Genomic DNA, 26258 nt, shown 5'->3' with positions numbered 1-26258 from the left:
GAAGAACAATGCATGGAATTCTGCAATTGGGTCAACACTCTCAACCCTTATTTAAAATTCACAAGCACAAGATCACGTCACAAAATCCCCTTTTTGGACCTCCTTATCTCATTGGAGAATGGTTGCCTTCACACCACTAATTACAAGAAGCCGACAGACAGGAACAACCTCCTGATCTATGACAGCCACCACCCTAGGGCACTCAGAAACAACCTTCCAGTTGGCCTATTCTTACGTCTTCGGAGGAATTGTGACACTATCAAGGAATTTGAGATACAGTCTGATCTTCTCAGAAACAATCTGGCTAAACGACATTACCCGAAAAACATTATTCGTCAAGCTCAAAAGAGAGCCAGAAACAGCCCCAGGGAATCTCTCCTCGAGATAAAAGAAAAATCTGGATTAGACACCATGACTTGTGTTACTACATTCACTCCCAGCTCCAACAGTGTACAGAAGGCGATCAAGAAACATTGGCCAATATTGAATTCAGGTTCATTTGACCCTGGCCCACCACCTCTGTTTGCATTTAGACGTACGCAGAATTTAAGAGACCACCTGGTACACACTAGGCCAAGACTACAAACTACACATCAATCCACACTTTGGTCTTTACCACCAGTAGTAGGCCATTACCCGTGCGGCTCCTGTTCTACATGTGCAGAGACCACGATTTCAAAAGAAATCGACTTGGGCCTCACGACACCTTGGCGCCAAACCAGACACACGAATTGTAACACAACCAACTGTGTCTACACTATAGTCTGCCCATGCAACATGAGATACGTGGGTATGACCACAAGAGCAGTCAAGACTCGTATGGGGGAGCACAAAAGCACCATAAGACGAGGGAAAACCAACACGAAATTATTGACACATTTCGCAGAACAAGGACACACAGCGAACAGTTTGAGATGGACCATCATTGTCTCCAACCCTTACTGGACAAAACGCACTCTGTTCAGACAGGAACAACGATGGGTCCACAGATTGAGATGTGATACTAGGGGCTTGAATGACGAAATTCCTTGGGTTGAGTTAACATGACATTCCATTTCTAACATTGAATTTGTCTATGCTGATAATAATTAGACTAATGTAATATCATATCCCTACCCGAGACCTCCCTCTAATTCCATCCTGCGCATCAACATTACACACACTCTGATGCATGGAGTAACTAGAAAAATGATGAGTTACTCGTTATAATACGAACATAAAGGTCAAAAGCATTGTATGAACACGACTTATTCACGCCATTCCCTGGCGCCGACCTACCACCATGGCTTCATAACACACTCCCCCCAGGAACATCACTTTCTTTCATGAGACTCTTCTCGACAATTTTTCATGTCTCAAAACTTTATTGATGTCTCTAGATAAATGTAAGCCTGTATCTTTACGAATGCGTTGACACTTCGGACCGCATCGTACACACCCCCGGTCACCATAACAACGGATTGTTCAGAGCTACCACGTCATTTTCTGGCACTAAGCAACTCCCCCGATTTCCAAAAGAAAAAATCGCATCACGCTAACACGTCTACCAATAGCGTCATAAGATTTCCAAAATCACCATGACTACACATGACGCTACGTCATGACGTCATTGTCCGGCGCCCCGGGACCGCCCCAACCCGGAACTCAGCACTAATGAAGGAACATACTTAACAAGCACGTTCTCACATCGTCCCTCATCCATTCCAGCGCTGTACGGAGGGGGGGTAGGTTACCACATCCTTGGCGAAAGAGCACCCGTGAGTATCCACTTATAACGAAGAGGTGAGCTCATGCGCTCTGAGTCTTTCGTCATTTTACCAGAAACCAACATCCATGGTATACCTTTCTGTTTCCCTTCACCAGTCTCTCTTTCTGCCTACTCCGCGTTGCTGATGGAGCCCGTTCCCTATACTTTGAGGGTAGGCTTTATCATGTAGTTTCGTTTTTTGTAAGATTTTCACGAGTAATAGTGTTCCATTATCACGTTATGACCGTTGACAGTCTCTTTACACAGGTTGTCAGATAACTTTTTGATGGCACTTGAGTATTGCAATCTGACCAAACATTACTCGCACCCCACTATAGCGGTATACTGCACGATGTTGGATATTTTTCTAACACAAGTCGTTTGTACCTGCATGTAATCATTAGAAGCATGGTTTGAAATTATACTCCTTGTGCTGGGTTACATTGTAATCGCTACAGACTATGTTTAATGATTACCAGATGCTATGTTTTATTTTTATTGTTTTCCCTCTCCTCTATCCATGTGTGTGTCTTTTTTGTATTTCTACCCTACCAGGTTGGGTAAAGGTTATCCAAATAAGAAGGAGTACCTACCAGCGCGAGGACGCTGTATTTCCCTATTATTAAGGTACCACAGGTTTACAACACAGCACCTTACTTGAAACCTGTTTCGTATATTCACAATTGTTTCACCCACTTTATAGTTTGGTCCTGACGAAGCGCATTGGGATCCCTTAAGGACCCACCATGAAGCGCGAAACATGTTGACCATTTATTATTAGGACTTTCACTCACTATCCTGAGAGCAGCAGTTATCTTCACATCTGCCCTCTCTATTTCTTTTCCAAGAGGAGCTCCAGGATCACTATTTTTAATTTTTACTAGGTAGAGTTGTGAATAAAGGTCTTGTACTCTATCCAGTAATTTTTAACGCACCACCCACCTCCCTTTAGATAGGCCCACACACCCCCATGCACAACTGCGGCGTCTCCAAACAAAAGATCTCCGACAAAGAGCCCTCTTGCGGGGCCCGTGGGGGACTGCAGCGCCACCCCCACGAGGAGCAACGCCCTATGATGAAGCAGGACACTCGAAAGGGTGTGTGAGGGCACTATATTCAAAAGGAGAAATTCCCCACACTCTACCCGACCTGTCTACATCTTGAGAGCACACACAATCTCCTTAGTCGTGTCTTTATGCCCAAGAAGGATGACCAGTGTAAAATCTTTCCCTTGTGCAGTTTCCTCAGTCTGTTTCTGTAGTCTCAAAAACATCATTTGAGGTATGTAAAAATCTTTGACTACTACCAATTTTCAGTACTGACCTTTGTCCTCCCATCCGCACTTAAAGCATTTTCCGTGATCTTGGCATTTGTGGCTGCTCATGTTAGCAGATTAAGAGTGTGCCTCTCCGTTATCTGAACATGTATTTATATTTATTTGCAATAAATAAATAAATATAAATAAAGCAGCTCTGCTGACCCGGCTCTATGGCTTTAAAGAAGTTCTGCTGACCTGGTTCTCTGACTCTAGAGCAGCTCTGCTGACCTGGTCCCTTGGCTCTAAAGCAGTTCTGCTGACCTGGTTCAATCGCTCTAAAGCAACTCTACTGACGTGGTTTCTCTGGCTCTACAGCAGCTCTGCTGACCTGGTTCTCTGGCTCTAGAGCAGCTCTGCTGACCTGGTTCTCTGGCTCTAAAGCAGCTCTGCTGGCCTGGTTCTCTGGTTCTAGAGCAGCTCTGCTGACCTGGTTCTCTGGCTCTAAAGCAGCTCTGCTGACCTGGTTCTCTTCCTCTAAATCAGCTCTACTCACCTGGTTCTATGCCTCTAGAGCAGCTCTGCTGACCTGGTTCTATGGCTCTAAAGCAGCTTTGCTGACCTGGTTCTCTGGCTCTAGAGCAGCTCTGCTGACCTGGTTCTCTCTCTCTAAAGCAGCTCTGCTGACCTGGTTCTCTCCCTCTAAAGCAGCTCTGCTGACCTGGTTTCTCTGGTTCTAGAGCAGCTCTTCTGACCTGGTTCTCTGGCTCTAAAGCAGCTCTGCTGACCTGGTTGTGATTATGATTGTGATTCAAATTTGTAGAGCGCATTATCACAGTCAGGTCTCTAAGCGCTGTCAAGAGTGAGAGGAGCGTCCGGCCAGGGGGTGGTTTTAGATTAGGGAGAGCCCAGAGAAGAGGATAGTTTTTAGCCTTTTCCTAAAGGGGAGAAGGGCTGCTCCTTGCGGAGATTCTCTGGCATTTTGTTCCAGAGTGGGGGGATCGAGTTAGAGAAAGCTCTTCCTCCCATGGTGGCGAGGCTGAAGCGGGGACATGCCAGTAGGCATGCCTCTGAGGATCGTAGGGTCCGGTTAGGGGTATAGAGGTTTAGGCGGTCTTTAATGTAGGTGGGGGCATGGCCATAGATGACTTTGTGTGCAATGCAGAAGCCCTTGAATTTGGCTCCCTGCTTGACAGGTAGCCAATTCAGCTGGCGTAGGAGGGGGGTAGCGTGGATTTTCCTGGGGAGCCTGAAGATCAGCCTGGCTGCGTCATTCATAATGACCTGAAGTCTAGTTAATGATTTTTCCGGGAGGCCGATGTATAGGGCGTTTCCGTAGTCAATACGTGACACTATCATGGCCGACACGGCTAGTCTAAGAGTAGAGAAGGTAAGGAGGGGGGCCAGTTTACACAGTAGTCTCATGAGGCCAACACATGTTCCCACCACAGCGGACACTTGCTGGGTCATGTTGAGTTTGGCATCGATCTTTATCCCTAAGCTTTTTACAACCACTGCTGGTTCTGGGTTCGTGCCCAAGTCCTGGGGCCAGAAGAGGTCGCTCCAAGGATTGGAGTCAGTGTTGACGTCCAAAATCTCGGTTTTATCAGGGTTGATTTTGAGGGAGTTGGCCGTCATCCAATTGGCAGGGAATTTAAGGATGTTTTGCATTCTGGCGTGGGAGACAGAGGAGCTATCAATTTGGATGGTGATTTGGGTGTCGTTGGCATAGTTGTAGATCTGACAATCCATGAGGTTCAGTGCAGCTATCAGGGGTTGTAAATAGGCGTTGAAAAGAAGGGGAGACCGCGCCAAGCCCTGTGGAACCCCACAGGAGAGTAGACCTGGGTCGGACTTTCTGTGAACGGCCACTGAGGAAGGATGTGAGCCACCTCAGGGTTGTGCCCTGGAAACCTAGTTTGGAGATTCGTGACAGGAGTATGCTGTGGTTGAGGTGTCGAACGCTGCGGACAAGTCCAGCAGGACCAGGGCACACGGCTTCTTTTTGTCGGCCCGAAGCCTGAGATCGTCTAACACTGCTAGCATGACCATTTCTGTGCTGTGATGGGCCCTGAATCCAGCCTGGTTGTGTTGTAGGAGATTGTTTGCTTCTATATGGTGGGAGAGGGTTTTTAGCACATGCTGTTCCAGCACTTTCGCCAGGAAGGGAAGTTGGGAGATAGGCCTGTAGTTTTTATGGTCTTCACATCCGCCCCTGGTTTCTTTAGAAGTGGAATGACCTGGGCTTCCTTGAAGTTGGCAGGGACGTGGCCAAGTGCCAGTGATTGATTGATTGAGGAGTGACAGCACCTCATTTTCGATCCCAGGTAGGGACATCTTGAAAACCCTTGGCGGGCATGGGTCCGCGGGTGAGCCAGACTTGACCCGCTACATTAGAGGGGACAGGGAGTCGCTGGTCGTAGTGGGGAAGGTGGTGAGGGGTTGAATGTAGGAGGGGGCTGGTGGCTCGGGCATCAACAGGCAGGGAACAGTGGGGGTGGCGGGGATAACGTTGAGTAGGTCCTTGACCTTCTCAAGAAAGAAAGCCTGAAATTTATTACAATCTTCCAGACTTGGGGAGGGCTTTGGTGCCTGAGTTTGTCTTAATTCTGAGAGTACACAAAAGGTTTCCTTTTGTGTGTCGTCTGCGGTGGCGATCCTAAGTTCGTAAAATTCAGCTTTCCTAGCTAGGATTGTTTTTTTGTAAGTGGCAAGCGTGGAGAGGTATTTTACACGGGTGTCAGGGTCGTAGGCTTTACGCCAGGTTCTCTCCCGCTGCCGTAGAGTTTGTTTCAAGTCTCTTAGGGTGTCGTTGAACCAGGGTGCCCCTTTGCCCTTATCCCTGGTTCGCACTCTGCGTGCAGGGGCTACAATGTCTATGGCCTGCTTCAGCCTGGAGGACAGAGTGATGCTAGCTGCATCGGTGTCGCCCTAAGGTGGGATCGGGGAGGCTGATTTGTGTAAGGTGTTAGTCAGGTCTTCAACTCTGATTTTCCCCCAGCTCCGCAGGACTTCCACTCAGGGGTGCGGTGGGCTGTATGCTTTGTGGGTGGAAATTTGCAGCTGATTAAGTGGTGGTCAGACCATGCGCAGGGACTGATATCTAGTGGGCCAGTGAAAGGGTGTGATGTCCATACCAGGTCGAGTGTGTGGCCCTTCTCGTGTGTAGGAACCTTCACCAGTTGTTTGAGATCTAGGGATGACAGTGCTTCGTCTAGTAGTTTGGCCTGGCTTTCCCTGGGAGTCTGATCCCAGTGGAAGTTAAGATCTCCCATCACTAAGATGCATTGATATTGCGTCCTGATGTCATTGACTAATTCTGTGAACAGCTCTATGAATTTCGGCGGGGTTTGCGGGGGATGGTAAACTTTCAGGAAGATGAGGCAGGTGGTCGGGGAGCGGATCTTGGCCCCCAGAACATCTGCCCCTTCGATGCTTTCCGGTGCAGATGATTTCTACTTTTAGCTGTTTATGTAGAATTGCTACTCCGCCCCCTCTAGTGCTGCCTGGTCTGTTGTGGCAGAGGGCGGTGTGGTTTGGTGGTAAGGTGGCCACTAAGTCTGGGGTGGAGGACTCCTCCAGCCAGTTTTCAGTAACTCTCCCACTAAAGCAGTTCTGCTGACCTGGTTCTCTGCCTCTAGAGCAGCTCTGCTGACCTGGTTCTCTGCCTCTAGAGCAGCTCTGCTGACCTGGTTCTCTGCCTCTAAAGCAGCTCTGCTGACCTGGTTCTCTAGCTCTAGAGCAGCTCTGCTGACCTGGTTCTCTGGCTCTAGAGCAGCTCTGCTGACGTGGTTCTCTGGCTCTAGAGCAGCTCTGCTGACGTGGTTCTCTGGCTCTAAAGCAGCTCTGCTGACCTGGGTCTCTGGTTCTAGAGCAGCTCTGCTGTCCTGCTTCTTAGGCTCTAGAGCAGCTCTGCTGACCTGGTTCTCTGGCTCTACAACGGCTCTGCTGACCTGGTTTCTCTGGCTCTACAGCAGCTTTGCTGACCTGGTTGTCTGCACTCATGATGCATGCACCCGACTTCGCGAAAATATATTTAAAAATAATATAAGTTTATTATAAGTACAAATATATTATTTTTATGAATATCTTAGATAATCTCTAGATCTAATATGTATGTTAAAGACACATACATATCATTTTGGAACATACATTTTTTTTGCGGGAGACGCGCACCCAGCGTGCCCCAGCACGTATAGGACGTCACGCGGGACCCACAACCGCGGAAGCATCTTGTACCTTAATGCGCATGTGTCGCGAATGCGCAGGAGCAGGAGTCACGGACTGGTCGCATACCAATCGCGCACATCACGTAATATTAAATGTATATGATGTAACTGAAAAACACGCAGCCGTCGCACACCGTACGCGGATCCTTCACGACTTTTCTAAAATGGCGGCTAGAATGCGCGCACCCACCGTGATGTGTACGCTTTGAGTGCGCAACTCTGGAAAAAAAAATAGAATTTTTTTTAAAGAGAATATAAATATATTAAAATGAAAACAAGAAAATTAATCAATATTTCAGTTTGACTTTAAATTTTTTTTTTGCAATTTTCAGAAAAATATGTTATTTAATGAATAAAACATTTCTAAATAAACAGTTAAACTGTAGAAAATCAGTACAAAAAAAGGTATAGCTACTATCACACTTAAAAAGTAGCATTTAAAAAACCATTGAAATTCACTGATAAACAGGTTTCAGAGTAGTTATAGTTAGAAATTAGCATTTAAAAAAGCTTTGAAATTCACTGAAAAAACCATAGGTTTCAGAGACGTTATAGTTAGTAATTAGCATTTAAAAAACCTTAGAAATTCACAGAAAAAACATAGGTTTCAGGGGTGTTGTAGTTAGCTGGGCATTTCACTTGTACAAAACCATAGAAATTCCTCCGTTCTAGTTATCCTACTCACTCATGAAAAAAATTAATCACACTTACATTTACTCACTTACACAATTATCCAACAACACCTCATGTATTCAAACACATAGTAACTCATAGTTCATATGTTAAAAATATCATCATTACAATTATACACTCATTCATATAGTTACTCTCACAATCACTGACTCTTACACATATTTATTTATATACACCAACTCTCACATACAATGCCATTTATTTTTTTACTTTGTTGAAGATGTACAACTAAAACATATATTCGCTCACCAACACACAAATACACTCATTCACCCAAACAACTGTTTCCACATGCACTCTTAAACCTATACACCTAGTCAATTTACCATTCAAACATCTATGCATAGTTACACACACACACACCAGCCAACCACACACACAAACTGTGTCCCATACAAATACTCACCCAACTAATCAATAACTAATATACACACTCATGTAGTTAGTGACCAACTGATGCAGCATGTTACAACAACAGAGAAAGTGATGCACACATTCACATAGTTTAGTTACTAATCCATGTATTGTGAGACACTTTTAATTACTCACTTAAACAGTCAGACAGCTACTAAATCCTCCATCCAGACAGTTATATATCCACTCAATCTTCAATACAGATTGGTATATATATATAATACATTATTTAAATTTCAAACTAAACCACATTCACTGGATGATGTCAGTGATTTCACTGACCATGTCATGAATGATGCAATATGTGACATCATCAGCAGTGCATTGCTGGCGCGCGAGTTATAGTTAGCAGAACTAACTATAACGGAGGAATTTCTATGGTTTTGTACGAGTGAAATGGCCAGCTAACTATAACACCCCTGAAACCTATGTTTTTTTTCTGTGAATATATATATATATATATATATCTCCAACAGTTTGGTTGCGTCGGAACCCGCACCACTTGCAATGGCGGGCCGTGGTAGGGGCGCAAACCCTTCACAATCCAACAAAGCGTAGTCTCCAATCATCCAAAAGACAACACACCTTGGCCACAGATTTTCTTATGCGTGATTTATTTCGGCAAATTCACTCTATGCGTTTCGGAGCAAGGCTACTCCTGAGCAAAGAGCGGACGCGCCAAAGTGTGTAGAGTGACTTTGCCCAAATTAATCACGCATAAGAAAATCTGTGGCCAAGGTGTGTTGTCTTTTGGATGATTGGAGACTATGCTTTGTTAGATATATATATATATCTCCCCAGTGGTAGAGGACAAACTTCCACAGACACCTACAATAACTTTAAGGAAGACCCCACCCACTAGTGCTTTACTAGTCAGTAGCAGCCCAGAAGTTAGATCAGGCTCTGGCTGGTCCGAAAGGTTTTGTTAGATGCTCCTCGTGTAGGGCGTGCAAGTTTGGAATCAGTAAAACATCTTATTGTATGCCCTTCTCCAATAAACCCACCAAAATCAATAAGCTCCTTACATGCAAAACAGAATTTGCCATCGATATGCTGGAGTGCTCTTGGGGACTGCGGTACGTGGGGAGCACAAAACAGCAGGTCCGCAAGAGGATTTTCCAGCACGTGAAGTCCGTAACAAATATGGATCCATCCTATCCGGTGGCCCGCCACTTCAGAGAGGTCCATGGCAATAACTTGGAACATCTAAAATTCTATGCCGTGGACGTAGTCCTGCCATTAAGACGAGGTTGAGATAGAGAGGCAATCTAAAGGAGACTAGAAACCAGGTATATTTTGGAGTTTGACAGCAAAACTAAAATTTGCACTTTGTACCAATTTTTTGCACTTTACAACTATCCGTATCAGAGAAAGTCCACTAGGACAGCAGTTCTCTTTGATATTGTTTTTAGGCTGGTCGTTTATGATTTTAACATTCTTTTAGCAATATAACAAGCAAAAATGTATTTTATTGCAACTTGAGAAGCATTGGACTCTTAAAAAAAAGTAATTTATATATGTATTTTGTACATAGTTATCACAGTCACGATCAGCCTCTACAAACGTGTCAATGTACTGGTAACTTGTATTGTGACTTTGGAAATCAGAACGATAGTCTGTTTTCCATATTGTTTTTTGCACGTTGCACTTTAAATGGGGAAGGACTTATAAGGGCGTCATGTGATCAAGGCCTGCAATGGCCGAAACGTGTCATGGCGGCACAGCGCACGAAAAAATAAATGTGTGTATATATATATATATATATACCACAAGGAATCGCCTCACAATTTGCACACCATAGACGTACAAGAGGCGAACATGGACCCAATAGTAAGTGCTGGTTTTCTTTATTCAGTCCAAAACTGCACCACCGCCATGACGCGTTTCGGCCTACCAGAGGCCTTGATCACAGTGTATATATTATCTACTGACGGTCGCCAGTAGACAGTTATAGTTAGGACCGTGTTTCCATAGGAAATCCGCAACATTCTAATAACTTTGGCGCCGGTTAACGAATCCTCGCGAAATTTTCAAAATAGGTGGGGCGTGCCGCTCCGCTCCTACCCTGAAAGTCTCGGGGGGGATTCGCAAGCGGGGGCTGAGAAAAAAGGGGGGTCCCAAAACGCGTTTTCCCCATGCAATTTTCCATAGGGACCTTTAGTCCAAGGTACAGCCCGAACGGCTGAACAGAATTACTAGAAATTTTGCAGAGAGGTAGTCCTCAGCTCAGGGATGTGCCTTTTGCATATATGGAGTCAATCTGTTCAGTAGTTCCTGGGAAAATTGCAGTTAAAAGCACATACATATCTATAGCCGCTCACCGTGCGTGCATCGTGCGAGCACCCTAACGTGCGCGAGCGTAATTCTGATTGGTGGTTACATGTTAGTCAACGTTCGAATCGGTCGAAGTCCGGAAGTGTCGGTCACCATTTTGTTTGTTTTCAGTGCGAGAGTGAAAAAGGAAGGTGGCGAACGTGAAAAGGAGGCAGGGTGGAGAGTTCCTGACCCCCTAGCCTTTGTCAGGGGGTCCCTGATGGACCCCGAAGGCAGAAAAAGACAATACAATTTTTTTTTACATCGTGCGCGCACGGTGAAAAACCAAAAAAAAAAAAAGTTTTTTTTTAAATATGTAGTTTATTGTAAAATTAATATATAAAAAAAATAATAATACATACATAACTTGGCATTTAAAACACGGTACATATTCACTGAAAAAACCATAGGTTTCACACACGTTATAGTTAGGAATTAGCATTTAAAAAACCTTGCAAATTCACTTAAAAAAACATAGGTTTCACACACGTTATAGTTGGGTGGATATTTCACTCGTAAAAAACCAATGAAATTCACCCGTTATAGTTAGTTCAGATAACTATAACTCGCGCGGCCGCCACTCTATCACAAGGATGATGTCATCAGTGATGTCGTGAGTGATGTCACTGACCATGTCATGAGTGATGTAATATGTGACATCATCAGCAGTGGATTGCGGTCGCGCGAGTTATAGTTATCTGAACTAACTATAACGGGGGAATTTCATTGGTTTTTTACGAGTGAAATATCCACCTAACTATAACATGTGTGAAACTTATGGTTTTTTAAGTGAATATATATATATATATATATATATATATATGTATATATATATGTGTGTGTGTGTGTGTGCGTGTGTGTGTATTCAATAAGAGTTCACCAGAGGTCGTACCATGCCTCCCGGGTGCACTCCTACGCGGTGGTGAGTTGCGTCACATAACAGGATACGATCCACCCATCCGTGGACAAACTTGGAGGCACTCAGTGAGGAAGTTTAAAGTTGAGGGTTTATTCGGCAAGCATGTGAAAAGTGAAAGTCCCGTTTTGGCAAACAATGCCTTCTTCAATGTTAGTTACCATAACAAACACAATCGTATTTAGGAATATCGGAAAAGGAGACCTCGTGATGCACAATTGAAAATGAAGAGGTCCTGAAAAATATATATATGTATATCCTACTGGATATCGCCAGTAGGTAATTATAGTTAGGACCTCGTTTCTATTCAAAAAGCGTTTTTTCTTTTGCCAATATCTTTGGCGCCAGTTGACGAATCTTCGCGAAATTTATATATATATATATATATATATATATCTACTGGCAGTCGCCAGTAGATAGTTATAGTTGGGACCTATTTTCCATAGACAATCCGCAACATTCTATTCCCCATAAGCCTGGCGCGGTTGACGAATCTTCATGAAATTTTCCAAACTTTTGGCCAGCTCCGCTCCGCTCCTACCCTGAAAGTTTTGTGGTGATTCGTCAAGCGGGGCCCGAGAAAAAACGGGGGTCCCAAAACGCGTTTTCCCCATGCAATTTCCCATAGGATCTGTTGTCGCAGCTACAGCCCGAACCGCTGAACGGAATTGCACCAAATTTGGCAAAGAGGTAGTCCTCAGTTCAGACTCGTGCCTTTTGCATAAACGGTGTTAATCAGTTCAGTAGTTCCTGAGAAAATTAGAGTTAAAAGTACATATATATCTATGGCCGGGGAGGATCCGCGCACCCTACCCACACCGTAAGCTCACCCTCCCCGAACAGAGCGCGCACCCTCCCGATCGCGCGCTGAATGCTAATTGGCTGTCGAGTGTCTGTCTACATTCGAAACCAGGAACTGTTGGCGGCCATTTTCTGCCTCGGTAGAAACGAGGCTGTAGAAGCAAGGGGAATAAGTGTGTAAAACATATAAAGGGGGCAGAGTGGAAATACTATGACCCTCCAGAGGTGCTTAGGGGGTCCCAGAAGGACCCCCTCGGGCCCGATTTTAAAATTAAAAAAAAAACCAAAAAACGGCGAAATGCGCGCAGGGTGCGCACATCCTATCGCGTTTGGTGCACGGATCCTCTCGCGTTGGGTGCGCGGATCCAAAAACATGGAGAAAAAATATATAAAATAAAGTTTTGAACATATAGTTAAATTTTTTGGGGGGAAAATATAAAAAAGTATGTTTGAAAAATCCATTAAATTCAAATAATTTTTAATTTTTAAAAGAATTAATTGAAAAAATAAGTTAAAAAAATGGTGATAAAGTATTTTAAAAAAAACATAATTCATGAAATTGACACACTGAATTGGAAAAATATAGAAATCCAAGCAAAATCGTTAAACATGAAATCTTTAGAGATACGTTATAGATAGGAATTAGCATTTAAAAAAACCTTTGAAATTCACTGAAAAAACCATAGGTTTCAGGGGCATTATAGTTAGCTGGACATTTCCCTCGTACAAAACCCTAGAAATTCCTCTGTTATAGTTAGTTCAGCTAACTATAACTCGCGCCCCCCGCAATGCACTGCTGATGACGTCACATATTACATCACTCATGACATGGTAAGTGACATCACTGATGACATCACTGATGACATGATCCATGTGATAAATTAGTGCATCTTCTCACACCCTAATATAACCTTTGATACACCGACTCAAAATTTCAGACGGCCATTTTGAAAACCATAGATACTCTAATACCAATAACTACATACCCACTCATTAACTCTTAGGTCTACATACACCTCCACTCACTCACCTGTACAGTTACTCATACTTAGTCACTCCGGACAAGACTATCATATGTATTTATACACCTATATAGACACTCACACACCGCCAATCATCCATTGAGGTACTGACACACCTAGTCAGTCGTGCAAATAATTAAACACAGTCAAATTTGCTCACCTATACAGTTAAACACACTCAAGTTCACTTCCTCATAAAAATAGTACCACATTCTTACGCTCTTATACAATCATTGATACAAGCACACACTCATCCATACAACCACTCTCACAATCACACACTCTCACATATACCCACTTAAATACTCTTACACACATATACACTGCGTTTCACATATGTAGTTACTGACACATGTACCACTGAGATATACGTTCAATCCCTAGCACACCCATACATACTCATCCAACCATACAGTCCATCTCAGATGCACTCTTAAAACCATGCACCCATAGAATCACCCACTCACACATCTATGCAGAGTCACACACACCCTACCCACACAAACACTCAGGCACCCATACAGATACTCAGACAACCAATCAATAACCCATATAGACACTCATGTAGCTATTCACAAAACCATGCAGCCACTTACACACCTACACACCTACACACAGACACATACAGACATTCACACAGTTTAGTCACTAGTCTGCAGTAAGATACATTTAATGACTCACTTATAGAGTCAGTTACGCACCTAGAAAATCATCCATTCACACACTTATACACCCACTCATTCTTCCATAGGCCTTTCACTATAAATATATAAAACATTTTAAAACTGTACAGAAACACATACTCACTGGATGATGTCATCAGTGATGTCACTGACCATGTCATGAGTGATGTAATATGTGACGTCATCAGCAGTGCATTGCGGGGGCGCGAGTTATAGTTAGCTGAACTAACTATAACAGGGGAATTTCTAGGGTTTTGTACGAGGGAAATATCCAGCTAACTATAACGCCCCTGAAACCTATGTTTTTGTCAGTGAATATATATATATATATTAGGCTGGAAATATATATTCTTTATTAACTCCAAAACTGCTGAATGAATTTACACCAAATTACAAAAAGGACTCTTTCTGGACTGAGAGCTAGCTTTCTGCCAAATTTGGTGTAATTCCTCCTTGCGGTTTGGGCTCTAGTCATGTCTAAAATCCCTATGTTAAATTGCATGGGGGAAAAAAAACACCACCCCGTGTGTCTCGGCCCCACTTGATGAATCACCCCAAAACTTTCTAGACTGCAGCTGAAGTGCATGGCAAACAAAATTTGAAAATTTTGTGAAGATTAGTCAAACTGTGCCAAGGTTATTAGCTACTTTATTCCTATGGAAACTAGGTCCTAAATATAACTACCTACTTGCAACCGCCAGTAGGTAATAAATAAATATATAGATATATCCATATATGTAGATATATATAGAGAGAGATACTCTTACAAGTATAGGCCCCTATCCACACTCACCAATGGTAATGTTATATTACACTCTGCAATATGCATATATACTATTCACTGAAAAAACCATAGGTTTCAGGGGTGTTATAGTTAGCTGGACATTTCCCTCGTACAAAACCCTAGAAATTCCCCTGTTATAGTTAGTTCAGCTAACTATAACTTGCGCCCCTGCAATGCACTGCTGATGACGTCACATATTACATCACTCATGACATGGTCAGTGACATCACTGATGACGTCATCCATGTGATCAATTACTGCATCTTCTTACACCCTAATATAACCGTTGATACACGAACTCAAAATTTCAGACGTCCATTCTCAAAACCATAGATACTCCAATACCAATAACTACATACCCACTTATTAACTCTTAGGTCTACATACACCTCCACTCATTCACATGTACGGTCACTCATACTTACAGTCACTCCGTACAAGACTATCATATGCATTTATACACCTACATAGACACTCACACACCACCAATCATCCATAGAGGTACTGTCACACCTAGTCAGTCATGCAAATAATTAATCACACTCCCATTTACTCACCTATGCAGTTATACACACTCAAGTTCACTTACTCATAAAAATAGTACCACATTCTTACGCTCTTATACAATCATTGATACAAGCACACTCATCCATACAGCCACTCTCACAATCACACACTCTCGCATATACCAACTTATATACTCTTACACACATTAATACTGCCTTTCACATATGTAGTTAGTCACAAATGTACCACTGAGATATACATTCAATCCCTAACACACCCATACATACACTCACTCAACCATACAGTTCATCACAGATGCACTCTTAAAACCATGCACCCATAGAATCACCCACTCACACATCTATGCACAGAGTCGCACACAGCCTACCCACACAAACACTCAGACAACCAATCGATAACCCATATAGACACTCATATAGCTATTCACAAAACCATGCAGCCACTTATACACCAACAGACAGAAGCATACAGACATTCACACAGTTTAGTCACTAGTCTGCAGTAAGATACATTTAATGACTCACATATAGAGTCAGTTACGCACCTAGAAAATCATCCATTCACACACTTGTACAGCCACTCATTCTTCCACAGGCCTTTCACTATAAATATATAAAACATATTTAAAATTTACAGAAACACAGTCACTGGATGATGTCACTGACCATGTCATGAGTGATGTAATATGTGACTTCATCAGCAGTGCATTGTGGGGGCGCGAGTTATAGTTAGCTGAACTAACTATAACAGGGGAATTTCTAGGGTTTTGTACGAGGGAAATGTCCAGCTAACTATAACACCCCTGAAACCTATGGTTTTTTCAGTGAATTTCAAAGGTTTTTTAAATGCCAATTCCTAACTATAACGTGCATGAAACCTATTGTTTTTTCAGTGAATTTCAAAGGTTTTTTAAATGCTAATTCCTATCTATAACGTATCTCTGAAGATATCATGAAAAGCATTCTTTTTTAAAAGTAGGGAGCACATTAGTTTTATGGAAAAGCATCTTTGTGATTGGTTAAGAAAAAGCACTTTCAACGTGGAGTACATATCCTAGGATAAAATTTGCTCAGCTCAACCACACCTGCTACTTGCATTTGGAAGGCACTGTTCGAATTTAAAACAATCGTCAAATTTTAACCTGCACGTGTCATTAAATGTTCAAGAAAATGTTACAAAAAAATATCGTAAAGTTTAAAAAAAATTGATGAACTTTTAACCTGCACGTGTTGTAGAATGTTCTAGAAAGTGTGTTGATAGAATACGTTGCACTTCTGACTTCTATGTGTTGTTGAATATTAAAAAAACGGTTCATATGGAAAATTAAAAAGAAACCAATAGAGAAGTTTTGAAACCTAAAAGAATCCAGGAACTATTCTAATTTATTCTTTACATGTATTTATGTGTGCAGCAACAAAATTATAGACGCAACAGCACCAGAATGAGGAAGAAGCAGGGAGTGGGGGGATGAGGGGAGATGGGCAGAATGGCACACATGCACAATTAAGTACAGCACAAGTATAGACAAACAATAGCCAAAATGAAACACACCAACAAGGAGCACAAGTCACACAACCCGCCAACATCACACCACTGAACGAGCATAGAAGTGAAAACCACGCTGCATTCATACAGGATGTGTACAAAGGCCAGTCGGTGTTGTGGGATGTCTGCGACCGTGGTCATCATGGATGAGATGCCCAGCATGTGGCACACGGTCGAGTTCACTGTGTTATGTTGCCAAACGGCGGCTCCTCCCTCCCACGAGCCCCCACACTTTTGTACGGTGAGCTGTTGTATCTCGTGCACTCGTGCGGCACGCCATTGTAATGCCTATTTGCGCATGTCCTGCTACATTCCACCAACAACATCACAGTGCCATTTGTAGATGGTACATGCCACTTTACAACATCGACTGCTGCGGCTCTTGTAACAGGCCACACCAGAACACAGACACACACTTACCGCACTTCCTGTACACGGACATGTCCGTGACACCCCGTTCCCCTTGCCGGATAGGCACACCCCTCCACTGACCTGTGAACCCCAGACCAGCACACGCCAGTTGTGCATGCAGGAGGATGCGTATGTAGCTACACATCCAGGCTCACTGCCAACGCTGAGGTGACAGCACACTGTGATGTTGCAGGGCTCGTGCCTATCATGCTAAGACAATGACCACAGGGACACACTTATTAAGATATGGGTTTGGGGGGCATTGGCGGTCCTGGAGTTGTTGAGATGAGTCTTCTGGCCCTCATGGGTATCCCTGTATCATGCTCATTGACTTTATGGCACCTGTGGGTGTTCTGGTGTGGCTCTTGGCTGTGTTCCCTTTCATGGTGCAGGTAGTTGTCCTGCTTAACACCAGCAGAAAGCAGGTGTAAAATCCCTGGTGCTAACGTGTCTTATCGCCGGAATTTGTTTCGCATTGCAATTGGTGTGAAAGTTGTGATGTGATTTTTTTCGTGTGCAGAACAATATACGAACTGAGCAGTGTATCTCGTCAAGATCCAGCACCTGACTCACTATTCCCAATCAATATAAATACAATGAGATTTCTTAATAGATTTCGTGTGTACACTGTAAGTGCAGCCAATACCTCAGTGCAATGCAATACAGGATTTTAGTATTTAGAATAAATCGCAAAGGTGCACCTCATGTCTTTTTGCACGGGAACGGCTACTCTCCATTTCATTATCGGCACTTTAACGGAAGTAAAGTTGAGATGAATCTAACACACTATTCAGAAGTTGGTGCAAACTACAGATATCACTAGTATTCCAGCGATAAGTGCCCCAAAATTTAACACCATGGTGGACTCCATCAAATAACAGTAATAAGAACAAGAAAGAGTCACACAGCTGTTAAGAGAACAACCAAAAACATTATTAATTCTTTTTTTTCAAACTTTATTTTTTATAATAATATATAAACGATAAACTATTTTCAAACTTTATATTTTTATTAACATAAATATAAACAATAAACTAATAAACAAAATGTAACAACAATACAAAACAACAAAGCAGAACACTCCTGTGGGAACCACGGATGTCGACGACAGACCTGGAAAATCAAAAAGATTGTTAAAAAACAACATGAACAACATGGTATTCTTAACAAAATACCACAAGAAACAAATCACAGATGTATCAAATGTATAAAGCTAACAAAAATGTTATAAGTTTAACTTACAAAAACTGTAAATGTTGCCGCTTTAAAATATTTACTGAATCTGAGGATTTTTTTTTTTGCAGAAGGCACCACGCCCACAACGTTTTTCATCAGTGGTGAAGACATTTTTAACTTTTTCCAAGGGGCAAACAAAGACCAATGCCACCTTCTTCATTCGCAAGGTTTGCCAAAGAGTTCTGTTACGAGGGGATCCTAACAAAAAATACTCGTGCGGCACAGCAAGTATGATGAAACACCTAAGGACCCTTCATCCAAACAATCTTGCACGAGAAGAGTGCAAACAGATGAGAAACACTCCTGTTCTGTGTCTGTAAAAAAGAATCACAAATAAATGTATATTAATAACTTTCAAATTTATACTATTCCATTACTGTACAAACACATTGTATATAAAAACTGACTAAAACTATAGCCCTGAACCACAAGTGTGACGATCGTTAAAACACTACATGCATAGTGCATACTACTTTGAAGCAGTTCATGCCCTAAAGCCTACCTCACTAAAACTCTACATGCTAACTGACTAAATGATTACAGTACTATAAAGAGACACACTGGGTGAGTGACAGGGTGTTTGCTAGAAGAGTATGAATACTAACTAGGGAATTGAAGGTGTGAAACACAACTGTGTAGGTGATTAGAGGACTGCATCCATACTGCATAGGCATTTAAAGCAGTCCATGTGCTAAGGCCTGGCTCACTGCATGACTACTTGGGTACTGACTGAATGATTAGAGTACAGCAAGGAGAGTTCCTAGGCGAATTTATAAGTGCTAGGATTTTCGCACAGGGAATGGATTAGTACTTGGTACTGAATGAGTCACTAGAGGAGTGCAAAGGCAGTCACAAGTGCTGGACTGTATGGATACTGACTAGGAAATTGAAAGTGTGAAAGACAAGTGTTTAGGTGGTTAGAAGACTGCATGCATAGTGCATAGGGGTTTGAAGCAGTCCATGTGCTAAAGCCTGGCTCAGTGTATGAATACTTAGGCACTGACTGAATGATTAGAGTACTGCAAATATAGTATCTTGGTGAATTTATAAGTGGTTGGGTTTTAGCACAGTGAATGGATTAGTACATGGTGCTGAATGGGTCACTAGAGGACTGCAAAGGGAGTCACAGGGTATTTCCTGGAAGTGTATGGATACTGACTAGGGAATTGAAGGTGAGAAAGACAATTGTGTAGGTGGTTAGAGGACTGCATGCATAGTGGATAAGGGTTTGAAGCAGTCCATATACTAAGGCCTGGGTCACTGGATGAGTACTTGGGTACTGACTGAATGATTAGAGTACAGCAAGGAGAGTGCCTGGGTGAATTTATTAGGGTTTGGCGCAGTGAATGGATTAGTACATGCTGTTGAATGGGTCTCTAGAGGACTGCAAAGGAAGTGACAGGATATTTCCTGGAAGTGTATGGATACTGACTAGGGAATTGAAGGTGTAAAAGACAAGTGTATAGTATGTTAGAACACTACATGCATACTGCATAGACATTTGAAGCAGTCTATTTGGTACTTAGAAACTGACTAATTAATCAGACTACTTCTAGGACAGTGCTTAGGTAAAACTTTTAAATTTTCAGTTCTGCCACAGTGAACAGAATAGTACATGGTACTGCACCTTAGTGTCAAACCCTGACTCATTTTATCAATGCATAAGCAAAGACAAGCTACTAAAACTTGACAACATGAGAGGTTTTAAATTAGTTATCTGTCAGCAAATACACAATGTTACCAAATGCCTTTCTCACAGTGGTTCTCAAATGCACACAGACTCACAGTGTGATTCTAGACAAGCTCCACTATCCGTAGGAGTTTACCAAAACTCATTCACTACAGTGGAAGTGGTAAGCGAACTGCACACAATCTTCATATTTCAGGACTGCACTTTAGTGTCAATGCCTGGCTCATTTCATCAACACATAAGCAAAGACTGGCTTCTAATGCTACTAAAACTTGACAACATGATCGGTTTTAAAAGAGCTCTCTGTCAGAAAATACACGATTACCCAATCCTGCTCTCACAGTGGTTCCCAAATGCACACACACTCAGTGTGATTCTAGACAAGCACCACTATCCCTTGCACTATACCAAAACGCATTTCTTCATCTACAAGGAGTACTACATTTTACTGCACAAACATAACTCATTTCACAAATTCATAAACAATGACTGGTTTCTAATTCTACCAAAATATAAAAACTGCATAGTTATCTGTCTACAAACACATGAAAAAAACAAATCCTTATCACAAAATGGTTTCCACATGCACACACACTGTCAATAAGATTGTAGAGAAAAAAAAGTACTCCCTACACTTTAGCAGGAAAAATACATTAGTCTGATTAAAATCAAAATAGTCTACATACATCCCCTCACAATTAAATAACTAATCTTTCAAGTTGTTTTGTAGATTAAGAAGTATATCAGTCACTCACCATATTTTCTTTTACAGAATTTCAGCACTGTGCACCTCTCAGCAAAAGCAAAGAATGAAAAAGTTTCCCTTTCATTTTCCACACATATACATGTAAACATCAAATCACAATCCTTCGCACATAAACTCAAAAGCATACACACATTTCTATTGGTTAAACATTTCAACCCTTTCCAACTGAAATACATTTCAACCCTTCCCCCAATCTGCCTTCTGCCTGTTACCATAGAAACAGCTCATGGAACACTGCACTGAGCTCACAGGTCACAAGTTTAGCACACAATGTTCCTACACAAGGCAGGAAGTGTGCTTGACTTTTCAACATATCAGCTTATCATATGTAATGTTCCTTACAATCTGTTTTTGTTAACCAATAACAATCATACCTTTAAAAAACAAAAATATACACCCTACCTTTCAGTGTAGAAAGTTGTTATACAACCAATGATTTCTTGTCGTTTTTCAAAAAACGTTGCCGTGGATCCGCGCACCCACCGCGAGAGAATCCGTGCATCCAACGCGATAGGATGCGTGCACCGTGCGCGCATTTCGCCGCTTTAAAAAAAAAAAAAAAGGGGGGGGACACAGGGAGTCCTTCTGGGTATTTCCACTCTGCCCCCTTTTATATCTTTTACACACTTATTCCCCTTCCATCTTCAGCCTCGCTTCAACCGAGGCAGAAAATGGCCGCCAACAGTTCCTGGTTTCGAATGTAGAGAGACGCTCGACAGCCAATTAGCATTCAGAGCGCGATCGTGAGGGTGCACGCTCGGTTCGGGGAGGGTGCGCTTACGGTGCGGGTACGGTCCGCGGCCATAGATATCACTAACTTTTTTACCCTAATTTTCTCAGGAACTTCTGAACAGATTCACACCAAATATGCAAAAGGCAGGAGTCCGAACTGAGGACTACCTCTTTGCCAAATTTGGTGTCATTCCGTTCAGCGGTTCGGGCTGTAGCTGCGACAACAGATCCTATGGGAAATTATTATTATTATTATTATTATTATTATTAGTTCTTATATAGCGCTCAACTCACCCTTGGGCATCTTGGCGCTTGCATTGGGAACCCGTCCTGGTTTTTTCCCTGTGAGATAACCCGTACTGGGCATCCCCAAGGTGAAAGCCAGGCATCCCGCCGCGGGGGGGCCGTTGTGGAGATTAAGCAAGCTTGTTGCCCAGAGCTGCATAGTGTGAACTCGTGCTTAGAGTGGGCACCGAAGCGAGAATTATCGAGTCCGTGGACAATTGGGCTCCGGACCCTGCCGCGTCGGGAATTGAACCCTGGTCCCGGGTCTGACCTCTGCTTCAGGGTATGCCTCCTCTAACCAGTGAGCTACACTTCTCCTAAATTTCATGGGGAAAACCCGTTTTGGGACCCCCCTTTTTTCTCGGCCCCCGTTTTACGAATCTCCCAAAACTTTCAGGGTAGGAGCGGAGCTGGCCAAGTATGTAAAGTTTCACGAAGATTCGTCAATCGGCGCCAAAGATATTCCCAATAGAATGTTGCGGATTTCCTATGGAAAATAGGTCCTAACTATAACTATCTACTGGCGACCGCCAGTAGATAATAAGTATTTGTGTGTGTGTGTATATATTACCTACTGGCGGTCGCCAGTAGTAAGTTATAGGTAGGACCTAGTTTCTATAGAAAAAGCCTTTTTTGACTTGTCTACATCTTTGGCGCCCTATGACGAATCTTCACAAACTTTGCAAAAAAAAGTTTTCAGCTTGGTTTTATTGTACCTGGAAAGTTTTGGGGTGACCTGTTAAGTGGGGGCCGAGAAAAAGGGGATGACAAAAAGCCCAAACCGATGGACGGAATTAGTCCAAATTTGGTAGAAAGTTAGATCCTGGTGCAGAAAGCACGCTGTTTGGTATTTGTTATAAATCCATTCGGTTGTTTTAGAGTTATTAAAAGAAAAACAAATTTGTATATCTTGAGGCGCAAACCCCCTGCAAATGCTCCTGATCTCGGGCAGAGATTTAATTGATTGCCGACACTTCAACCCGGTAGTGTTGGCAGCCATCTTGGGGTTTAGGCTCCGCTGAGTCCAAAGAAAAACGTAAAAAATAAAGACAAGGGGGTGGGAATACCCTGACCCCCTAGCCCTGGTGTTGGGGTCCCCCACACACATCATCAGGACAAAAAAGCTTTTAAAAAAACAACAAAAAAACAATTTTGCTGCGAAATCGCTGTTATTTCCGAATTTGCAGCAAAAAAAAAAGACCACGGTCTCCTGCACCAGTTTTCAGTTTAGCCCTCGGGTAGGCTAGGTCCCGGGGGCATGCAGCACAACAACAAAAAGGCACCCGCTCCTAAGGCTCTTTGGATCCCTGGGGACGACCATTTCCCCGGCGCTTGATTTCTGTTATGGAGGGGGGCCGCGCGGACCTCCCTCCTGTGGCTCTTTGAAGCCCTGAGGACCACCACCTCCCCAGGTCCTGTAATATAATTAAAATTTGACGGGATGCAGCATGCCCCATCCCCCCAGGCCATACATTACCCCGAGGACCACCATCTTCCCAGGGCTGGCACTTGCATGCTATATAACGGGCCCTCATTACCGGCTCTGGGGAGCGCAAACCCCCAGGGCCAGCTCCTGCTGTTTCCCGAGGTGCCCACATTTGGGAGATAGCAGTTTGCTTTCGCTTGGCGGGAGCTGTGTCCGCTTTCACCAAGCGAGAGCAAACACTAACAGAAACCGGGAGCTGTCAAACTGCTCCCGTTTGATTGGTGCGGAGTTTTCACCTGGTTCCCTGCCCCCTGTTATGGGGGCAAGGAAACAAAGATTGCACCTGTGCACCGGGAGTTGCATATTTAGCAGCTCCTTGCGTGCTGGATCAGTGACAGCTCCCGGCGGAGAAGGAAAACGGCTAGGACCGTAGGGGCATTGAGGTTCCTCCCATGATCCCCATCAAAGCCCACTGGGTGCCCTAGGTGGGGCCAGGGCACCCGGGTTGATGTGGCCGGGCCTCAGGCAATTGGGTCCATGAGGGCCACACGACACCCCTCCCCCATTGAGTGTTGGCTAAGCCCCCCTCTCCATTGCAGAAGAGGCAAAACGGAGGGCAGAAAAATAAGCAGGAAAGTCAAAACAGAGCAGAAGAGGGCAACATGGAGGGCAGAAAAACGAGCAGGAGAGGCAAAACAGAGCAGAAAAGGCAAAACAGATACATTAGTAGAAAAAGGCAAAACAGGACAGGAAAAAGGCAAAACGGCAAGAAACGCGCAGCAGGTAAACAGGCAACAATGGGTAGTGGATTATGGGCAAGCTGGACAAGAGAACTGTCACAAGGGGAGCTGGCACGAGGACCTGCTTAATTTTTGCAGCAACTAAACCTCAACATGAAACACTTACATATATAAACATAGCTGATGCCCCACTTGAAGCTTCACTTCTGTAGTCAAATGATCCTGGGCTTGGCAAAGCAGGTGGGGTTTTTCTGCAGTTCCACATTGAAAGACGATCTGAAATGCTTTGTGTAGGTGAATGCATCATTGATCTTTTGGAGCGCAATGTGTAGTTACTGTGATGAGTGGATTCTTTCTTGTCCCTACCTTTTGAGAGCAGAGTCCGTGGGTCTCCCTTTAAATGACTATGAGGATACAAATGTGCAAAATCACCTGAAGCTCTGCCCATTTGGCCAAGTTACAGTTGGGAAATGAAATTTAAACAACCGTAGAAATTCACGTATAAAACCAAAGGTTACAAGAACGTTATAGTTAAGAAATAACATTAAAAAACTGTGGAAAGTTACTGAAAAAAAACAAAGGTTACATGGACTTTCTAATTAGGCTCAGATTTCACTCGTACAAAACCAGTGAAATTCAACAGTTATAGTTACCTGAGCTATAACTATAACTCACACCCCCACAATGCACTGCTTACGACCTCACAATTTACATCACTCATGAGATGGTCAGTGACAGCACTGATAACATCTCAAATGACATCACTGATGACTGCATCCATAGAACCACTCGCACACCCACTCACACCCCTATACAACTTCTCTCACCCACACACACACGTACCCATTCACTGACCAATACAAGTAGTCACACATCTATAGAGCTACTCGCACAGCCACACACTCACCCACACAGCCACTTACACACCGATATACAGTCACACATATTATATATGTAGAAGTAGTATCACTCAGTAGTACACCTAATATACTAATTTAACTTTTGTAATCGCTTAGTATATATGTTTAACAATAATAACTACTTAGAAAATACTTACACTTAAGGGATGTCATCAGTGATGTCATTTGAGATGTCATCAGTGCTGTCACTGACCATGTCATGAGTGAGGTAATATGTGAGGTAATAAGCAGTACATTGTGGGGCGTTAGTTATAGTTAGTTGAGGTAACTATAACTGCTGAATTTCACTGATTTAGTCAAAATGAAATCTGAGCTTAACTATAACGTCCCTGTAACCTTTGTTTTGTTTTTTCATCGAATGTCTGTTTTTACCTGGTAGTCGTGTTTGCAGAGTGGTGGAGAAAGGGGACAGGCTTCTGACCGGCTCTCAGGAGTCCTGCTGTGTCAGACTTACTGGAGGTCAGAGGAGGGGTTGTTGGCCCCCAAGGACACTAAGGAACCAAGGGAACGTTATCCCCCAACCAGCAGTGCGCCCTGAGGCGGGTTTTTAGAGTGGTGGACATGGCCTCCTTAGTCCACTTAGCAGTCGTGCTTTGTGGGACATACTGGAGGTAACAGGAGGGGCTGGTTGGCCCCCAAAGACCCTCAGTATCCAAGGGGACTTCATTGTCCAACCAGCACTGCACCAGAGGTCCGTTTGCAGAGTGGTGGAGAAAGCGAGCGTGGCCTCCGAAGTCCTCTCTGCAATCCCACTGTGTGTGATTTACTGGAGGTAACAGGAGGCCTTGTTGCCCCCCCAAGGACCCTCTGTGGGGACCCCCCTCCCCCCTTGCCAAGCAGCAATGCACCAGGAGGTGCTTTTGCAGAGTGCTGGTGAAAGGGGGCTGCCGTGCAGTGACTTTCCGGTAGTTTAAATAATATATATATATATTAGGGGAGTAGGGCTACACTGCCACCCTTCACTGGCTCAATTTCGTCCCTGTCCCTGTCCCCGGAGCCAGGCAATTTTTAAATGGGGAGGGGGGGCACTGACCACCTTTCAGGGCTGCTTTTGGCCCTGGGGAGTCCATCCCCTAAAGCCCAGGCTCTATAGTGGGTGCCCTGGTCCCTCTCAGGGCACCC

General features: G+C 43.4%; 1 protein-coding gene across 4 annotated transcripts in view; it reads left to right on the top strand.

Annotated features, from left to right (window-relative positions):
• Nucleotides 1–26258, top strand: part of RBM27 (RNA binding motif protein 27) — a 691940-nt gene that overhangs the window by 465165 nt on the left and 200517 nt on the right. The window lies entirely within an intron of this gene.

This window comes from Triturus cristatus, chromosome 7 (genome assembly GCF_964204655.1).
Source record: "Triturus cristatus chromosome 7, aTriCri1.1, whole genome shotgun sequence".
Classification (NCBI taxonomy): Eukaryota; Metazoa; Chordata; class Amphibia; order Caudata; family Salamandridae; genus Triturus; species Triturus cristatus.
The sequence above is the reverse complement of the archived record's forward strand: the minus strand, read 5'-3'. Positions and strand labels throughout refer to the sequence as shown.